This window comes from Sorex fumeus, unplaced genomic scaffold (genome assembly GCF_029834395.1).
Source record: "Sorex fumeus unplaced genomic scaffold, SorFum_2.1 ptg000122l, whole genome shotgun sequence".
In the NCBI taxonomy this organism is placed as follows: Eukaryota; Metazoa; Chordata; class Mammalia; order Eulipotyphla; family Soricidae; genus Sorex; species Sorex fumeus.
Window position 1 is genome coordinate 15,287,211 of NW_026606179.1, and position 8,312 is coordinate 15,295,522.

The 8,312-nt window shown below is 45.1% G+C and overlaps 1 long non-coding RNA gene across 1 annotated transcript; it reads left to right on the top strand.

Moving 5' to 3' along the window:
• The first annotated feature begins 275 nt into the window (after positions 1-275).
• Positions 276-7,591, top strand: LOC130043631 (uncharacterized). The gene is made up of 3 exons (XR_008795366.1): positions 276-612; positions 4,986-5,048; positions 6,003-7,591. It is a non-coding gene; the product is annotated as an uncharacterized LOC130043631 (long non-coding RNA).
• The last annotated feature ends 721 nt before the right edge of the window (positions 7,592-8,312 follow it).

The following is an 8,312-nucleotide window of genomic DNA, read 5'->3' on the forward strand; positions in this document are numbered from 1 at the left end:
CAGCTAGCTGGCTTGGATAAACTCCGCTTGTGTTTTGCATTACTGGCTGGACTCTTTGTATGGTTTGGAGAGGGGAAATGACCAACCTCGGACGTAAACAACACATGCTTATGTAAGGGCCGCCCGGGCTAATAGTCATGAAAGAGTTAAGTGGTAGGAAAGAGTTAACCAGAAAACTCTAAAAGCTGTGAAAACTAGAGTTGCAAAAGCTGGCTCAAAAGAGTTATAATGTAGCTCCCACCTACTCCCTGCTATGACCTTGTGGTTGGGCCAGATATGGGGACATGTACTCAGATGTTCCAAAGAAGTTAATCTTGTGCAAGTGTTGTGCCGTTCTTGGTAAAGCTGCAGATTGCTGTACTGTAAGATTCCTTTGTTTATTCTTTGTTATAAAAACCCACTCTACTTTGGTTCAGGGCATTCTGTCTCTGTCCTCTTTTCGGGACATGTAGTGAGACCCAGCATGCTTGGACAATATATCCTGTGTGTGTTGCATGAGAAAGTCTTTTGGAGTCTTCCTTCATGGGCGGTGAGAGTCTTGACCCTAACATTTGGAGGTTCCACAGAGATCTGCTCTGCTGCTCCGGTCATCTACACCAGGCTCTTCTCGGGGTAAGTAAGGCGCCTAAAAACTGGGAATCGTGATCGTGTAAGGTCAGGTCCTGACTGGCATTGTGACTGTCGGTGCGAGGCATGAGCATTCTCCAACTGTGGCTGACAGACGTGTCCGGGAGCCACAGGAAACGACCCCGGGGGACGCCCTGGTGGTGTGGTAAAGGAGCTCTGGGGACGTCTGGATGTCTCCTACGAGGCGGGTTCTGCGACTTTGTTGCCAGCAAAATCAGGGAGGCCAGTGCACCGTTTAATTGTTGTAAGGCCTTAAATTCTGCGGATTATTCCATCTGTTTCCTGGGGGGATGGTGTCCCCATCTGGACTGCGGCAGGGAAGTGGCCAACCTTGACTGGGAGGACTTGAAGGACATAAGGTTTCTTCGGGTCCTCGTCTGTTATCCTAGGATCAGGAGGACATATTTTCTGGGTCCTCATCTGTTCTGGAAAACCTGGTGCCAGGAGAAGACTTGGAAGAACTAAACCCTCCGGAGGTGAAAAATCACGCGGACTCCCTTTGGGCAAATTCGGGAATCCCAGTGTGATTGTGGTGAGAGGGGTATGCACCTGTGTGAGAAAAGGACCAGTCCGAGCAAGTGCAGGAGTGTGATCTGTGCCTGTGTCTTCATTGTGTGTATTTGCCTTATTATTTTTCTCTTGGTTCTGTTTATTAAGATTGTTTAATACGGGTCAGAATCAATCAACCCCCAAAGCTTTAATTCTTGATCACTTCTCTGAGATCCACAAGAAAGCTCAGGATGATCGAGAAAGGTAAGTTTGACACTTAATGTTCATCAGAATGGCCTTCCTTTGGTGTGTATTGGCCCCCACGAGGTTCCTTCTCTCCAAATCTTGTGGCTCGGATAAAGGAGGTAATCTGTGGGAAATCTGCTGTGAAGGTATGCTCCCTTGGAAATCTCTATGGGGCATGGGGTAGGAATGTGATAAGCTCTGTGTGAATGTGTGCATGCATGAGCACCCTGATAGGTCTTCCTATCGGGCGTGATTTTGTAGCTCCACGACCTGGCACTTTAAAGTCCCTCTAAAAAGTCATGGAGCTCGAGTGGGCTGCCTGTGATTCCATGGAGAACATACGGTCAAGGGTGGCACTGGCATAGCTGCTGGTCGCAAGACAATGCTGAACCACTAAGGCTAAGTTTTCCACCAGCCAGGCAAGCATCTGAATGGTCTTTGCAAAGAGGCACCCCTCCTTTGTTTTGCATCACTGTCCACTATGGGAGGGACGGGAGGAAAGCCCACTAGTGAGAAGATCCTGGGAAACTAGGCAGATCAATTTCCAGGCAGAAAATCCTTTTCCCTACCCAGTCTCAGTCTAACCAGAAGATCAGCTAGAGGTCAATTGAAATGCTAATGAAGGCAGTTCAGATGTAAGGCAGAAAGAGGAAAAAATAAGGGGGGTGGGGGGTAAAAGGCAGGTAAGAGACCTGAGAAAAGTAGCAAGCCAGCAAAAAGCAGGGAGAGGTAGCAAGCTAAGAAAGGCAGAACTGTTTTTTAAGGAGCAGAGTTTTTAAGACCACAGCACTAGGCTCAGCTTAGGCACACAGCTGTGGGTCTGCCCGATGCCAGGCCTGCCCAGGGACACCTGCAGAGGAAGCAGAAGCCATTGGTGGAGATGGTCCTAATCCAATGAGCCTCTGAGTAAAGGTCAATATACAGGGGTTAGAGTCCCCTTGGGAGAGGCCAGAGGGGTTCGAGTCCCCTTGGGAGAGGTCAAAGTGACAAACCTGGAGAAAAGTTTTGCCAAGGAACCATCCTTTTTCATAGATTATTGCTTGCAATTAGGAAATCTGGGAAATTCCACCTCGATACCTAAAGATTCTTCATTGGGTTGCTTATTAAAACATCCGAAGAGCTTCCAACTAGGTAGTTTAGATAAGGAGTATCTCTGTAACACTACGTGGCCTGAATATAAGCTAGAGCGTGGGGAGGAATGGCCAGTGAGTGGCAGTTTGCATTGCCAGAACATTTTGCAGTCAGATCTTTGCAGGTAACAAAAGAAATAGGATTATCAAAGCAGAGGAGGCAGGAAAATGCAAGATCATACGATCAACTGTTTGATATCAGAAACAAAGAAGTGTGTCACTAAGGCAGCCTATCCCCATGTCTGATAGAAGGATGCTGGCTGTCTGCCTCAGAGCTGGCAACTGGCTGGTTGGGCTCGGAGGCAGGGAGCAGTGTTCCCAATCGCCCTATAAGGCTTCTTTGCCCTGGGGACTGTCCCTTCCTCTCTCAGTCCATCAGTTTTCTCCCTGCCGTTTTTGAAGGGACAGATCGATCCACTGCAGATGTGTGCACATGTATGTGTGGTGTTTTAGTCAGTTCATTGTGTCTGTCTGTCTATGTGGATCACTCAAGTGTTGGAACCAGGCTGAAATCAGAAGTAGAAATTCTGGAGAAGTCAGTGATATGCAACCCAGTGGTTTAAGAAATGCAGTTGTTAGACAAGGGTTAACGAAGATTTCTTAGCAGAAGGTTGAGTCTACAGAGAAAGCAGAATTCTCGTTCTAAATTTCTTGATAGAAGAACATTAATGTTTATATGATTATTAACAGTTGAAATCCTTTTGAACTTAAGAATCTGTACTATCAGGGCTGGAGAGATAGCACAGCGGGTAGGGTGTTTACCTTGCACAAGGCCGACCTGGGTTCAACTTCCAGCATCCCATATGGTTGCCTGAACACTGCCAGGAGTATCTCCTGAGTGCAGAGCCAGGAGTAATCCTGAGCATCGCCAGGTGTGACCCAAAAAGAAAAAAAAAAAAAAATCTGTACTATCTAGAAGAGCTGTGGAACTAGAGCCTGAAACTAAAGTGAAATAAAGTTCAGAGAATGCAAGGCATCAATCTTGCAAGTATCAGCCAATTGTAATGAGGGATTTAGCTGTTTAACAAACAACAGAGGTACAGAAGGCATCAAAATAAACAAAGTTTTCTTATGTTTCCATAAACATTGACAGTCCAAGTGCTATTTTCTATGATAGTATCAAAGTTTGGTAAAAACTCAAAGGGCTTTCTCTGTGTCTGAAAGCATGTTTGTATTCTTGTGGAATTGTTAAAAGTATCTGATGTAGAAAGCTCATGATTTTAAACAACTAAGGTACAAGAACTATTGAAATTAAGCCAAAGAAGATTTTATCATGTTTTATAAAAAATGCTAATCTTCAGCGGAAAGGCGTTTGCCTTGCACGCAGCCAACATGGCCGGCTCGAGTTCCATTCCTCAGCCCCTCTCAGAGAGCCCCGCAAGCTACCAAAATTATCTCGCCCGCTCGGCAGAGCCTGGTAAGCTACCTGTGACGTAATGGATATGTCAAACACAGTAACAACAAGTCTCATGATGGAGACGTTACTGGGCCCGCTCGAGCAAGTTGATGAATAACGGGAGGACCATGACCATTTTAAAAAATGGTGGTTCAAAGGTTTTATGCTGTTATATCAATGTACATATTTGTATCTGCATTGGATTATTAGAATATTGACCTAGAAAATCTTGGGAGTTGACATAAAAACGGGTTCAAAGAGTAATGGGTTAGTTTAAAACATGTGGGAAATTTTACTAGCTATATTGTTAATCAGCCTGTCCCGTGCTTGAAAGTGCATGCTATTATTCTGATAACTTTATTTCATGCAAAGCCTTGTCACCAGGTATCAAACTAGCCCTGATCTTCAGAGAGCTTTGTAAACAAGTGTGAAATCCTTAATGTTTCATAATAATCTATGAGTGCTTTAATGTTTGTACCTGTGTTTTCCTGGAAATGAGAATTCTAAGATGTTAATGGTTAATTTCTAATGTGAAGCGAACTTTTGCCTAGTGAATATATCTTGCAAGAACTTTAGTTGTGAGCATCTTTAAAAATTTTTTAAATATCTATAGAACAGATGTGATGCTTTTGAAATGGTACTGCAGAGTAGTTTTGTCATGTTAAATGAGATGATTGGTAACTGGTGCCCAAACTTGGGAGATCATGTGTACTAAGGTCAGTAAAATAAGAGTTTAAACTTGTGGGACGACTGTTAGGAATATTGATGTGTCTTAAGTCAGAAAGATAATGGATGGAGATATCAGTGGGAAAAAGGAAAGGAATCCTGTTAAATGAACAAAAGTTACAGAATGAATGTAGAGGAATGTGTAGGTTTGAGGTTGTGTTTTAAGAAAAGGAACTGATCAAGTTGCTTTGTTATAAGAAACTCTTTAAATTACATGCAGAATTGTTCTATACATTTTTGGTAAGATCTATGGAAAGGATACTGTACACTGGAGTCCTGGTACCATGCTCTTATTGATGGGAAGTCAAGGTTTTCAACATGGGATTGAATGAATTAAACACAATGTTAAACTGTATGCTTTATCTCTACAGATTTAAGCTTCCTTTGACGAGGACCCACAGAAAATGGGTGTATTACACCTCACTGTGAGTAAGGTGAAGTGCTTGCTCTTCTCTTCTTTTGTACCTTCAATATTTTTTTAATGCTTCATGGCACTATGTTGGTTTACACAAATCCAGAAAAGTCTCTCCTCTCTGTAGTAGGGTCTACCCCTCATTCAGACAGGAAAAACCAGCCATGGGACCCCAAAGCCCTCTTCCAGGGAAACAGTTAGGGGATCTGTCTAGGAGCAGGGACTTAACAGGTACTGTTTTAAGTACCCTACAAACCTTAGGGCAAGCTTAGAGGCAGGCTGGCTCAAGGAAATACTGGAAATCATCATTGCTATGGAGGAATTTAGGACTCTGCAATGACTAACTCAGTCTGGGCCTATTTTAAAATGAGGTCCAAAGCCACATCCAGTTCAACCTAAAGGCTCGAGGCCATGCAGTTCACTGTAGGACATCTTATGGCCAAGCCTGGGTAACTCTGATGTGCCAGATAAGATTAATGCCATTATTAGTGTGTCTCCTGTCTTTAGCTGACCCCCAGGACTTCGCAGTAAATAATGGGGCATCCCAAATGGAGAGTTCTATAATCTTGCTTTGTTTATGCAAAAGGACAGCCAGGTTTGTTAAGCTATCTGGCAAAGTCTTAAAATGAAGGTGGAGAGAAAACCGTGTTTCTGTAACTTGCTTCTTGGAAGAATCAGATTCTAATTCTACAGAGGGGATTGAATAAATGTATCCTAGTCTTGATCTAAAAGGTAACCCCTTTGGGAATTTCAGATAAAACTTGGTTTACTGGCTGTAGATAAACAGCCTGACCTATAAAGGAACTCTATGTTGTACATGCTGTCACTTAGTCTGATCAGAGCATTGGAAGCCTAGCCTTTACTAGGAGGAACCTCAGCTCAAAGTGCAAAATTAATTGCTTTCCCCCAGTCTGTGAATTCGCCAATGTTGCTCTGGTTTCTGTTGCTTTAACTCTTTTTTTTTTTTTTTTTAAAGACAGCAAACAACTCTGTTCTTATGGAGTCAAAAAGGACTTTCTACTCCTCCAGGGTCGAACCATTTAAAAGTGATATCCCTCAGTCTAACTTAGACAGCATCGAGGAATCAATCAGCCATCTGGAAAAGTCTTTGACTTCCCTCTCGGAGGTAGTCCTCCAGAACTATAGAAGACTGGACCTGCTCTTCCTCCGGAGTGGGGGACTATGCGCGGCTCTTGGGGAAGAGTGCTGCATCTATGCGGAACACAATGGAGTTATCCAAGACTCCATGACCAAGCTCAGAAAGAGACTAGAACACTGGAAAAAGGAGCGGGAGGCCAAGGAAAGTTGGTTCGAGTCCTGGTTCAATCCACCCTCATGTCCACACTCACGGGACCGCTGATTCTCGTCTTTCTTTTGCTTACTGTCGGACCGTGCATTGTAAACAAGCTAGTAGCATTTGTTAGGGACCGCGTTAATGCAGTTCAACTGCTGGTTCTGAGACAGCAATACCAGCCTCTACTCCCCGCAGCTCCTAAGGAAGGACATTCTTCAGTTTAGAGGCTGGGTATAGAGAAAGATATGACAAAGAAAACGGGGGGAATGTTAGGACAGGACAGCCACGGACTGGGCCAAGGACAATGAAGATAGTAAAGTTTCCACTCAGGTCTCTACTATCTGCTTGTTCCAGGAGGAACTATCTGCTTGTTCTGGGAGGAATGTACAGGCCCCTGAGCTATGAAACAGATGGCTATCATGGGTCCGGGCTCAGCCCTCGGACCTGGATATCGCGTGAAGCCCGGAGCAGGCACTTACGTAAACTGTGACCTTCAAATCTGCTGTAACAGCTGACTTGGGCCTATATAAGTAACCCCTGTACCTTGGGTTGGGGTCTGGCCTCTCACACAGGACCTGGGCATTGCTGTGTGCATGTGCACGACCCTAGCTAGCCAGCTTAATAAACTGCCTGCTTGCTGGTTGCATTCCTGTGTGGTCCTTGTCTGCGGTCAGAGATCCAGAACCGTGCCCTAACATCCCCGAGGAACTTGGCCCTGGAGCTCAGGAGCCAGACCCCCACGAGGATGGTGGTTCAGAAAACTCAGGTTCTGCTGAGGAGGAAACTTCTGATCACCCAGACCAGTCCGACTTGGACGAGGTCCCTGGCCAAAAATATCACTGCCTTAGCATTAGACACCTTAAAGAATTAAAAGCAGCAGTAACCCAGTATGGACCCATAGCTCCCTTTACTCTGGCACTCCTTGATAATCTTAGTGACTGCTGGCTGACACCTAATGATTGGTATTTTTTGGCCTGGGCCACCTTGTTCAGAGGCGATGATGTCCAGTGGAGGACTGAGTTCATTGAGAATTGCAGGAAAACCGCCCAACAAAATCTGGATAATGTAGCATCTAAAAACTGGACTAGAGATAAACTCTTGGGCCGCAGTCCATATGACACCAACGATCGCCAGGCCCATTTTCCCCTGGTCTCCTTGCTCAAATTCAGTGTGCTGGTCTCAAGGCATGGTAATGCCTCCCCCCAAAGGAGTCTGCAACCACCTCTCTCAAGAAGCTGCAGCAGGTTGCAGATGAACCCTATAGCAGTTTCATCAGTCACCTGGCTGGCATGGCTGAGTGCTTGGTAGGCAGTGGAGAAAATAAAAGTGCTTTTGTCAAACACTTGGCATTTGAGAATGCTAACCCTGCCTGCCAGGTGCCCCGCCCCCACTGTGTTGGTGCTGACCTCTCAGATTACATTTGGTTATGCTCAGGTATTGGCTCTTCTCATGCCATTGGGATGGCCATCAGGGCTGCCTTAAAGGAATATGTTGCCCCTAGAGATAAAACCTGCTTCAAATGCTGGCAACCAGTTCATTTTGCACAGAATTGCACTATGGGGCATCCCCCTCCTAACACTTCCTGCCCACATTGCAAACGAGGGAAACATTGGGCCTCTGAGTGCCATTCTAAAACTGAGATTCATTACAATTATTTCCAACTATTATTGTCATGGGCTCGAGCGACAGCATAGCGGTAGGGTGTTTGCCTTGCATGCAGCCAACATGGCCAACGTTAGTTCGATTCCTCCACCCCTCTCGGAGAGCCCGGAAAGCTAACGAGAGTATTTCGCCCACATGGAAAAGCCTGGGAAGCTACCCACGATGTATTCGTTATGCCAAAAACAGTAACAAGGCTCACAATGTTACTGGGCCTGCTCAAGCAAAATTGATGAACAATGGGAGAACAGTGATAGTTATTATTGTCATACTGTCCCTTCTCTATCTTACCTACCCTCAATATCCACACACTAGTGGTAGATTCCAACTATT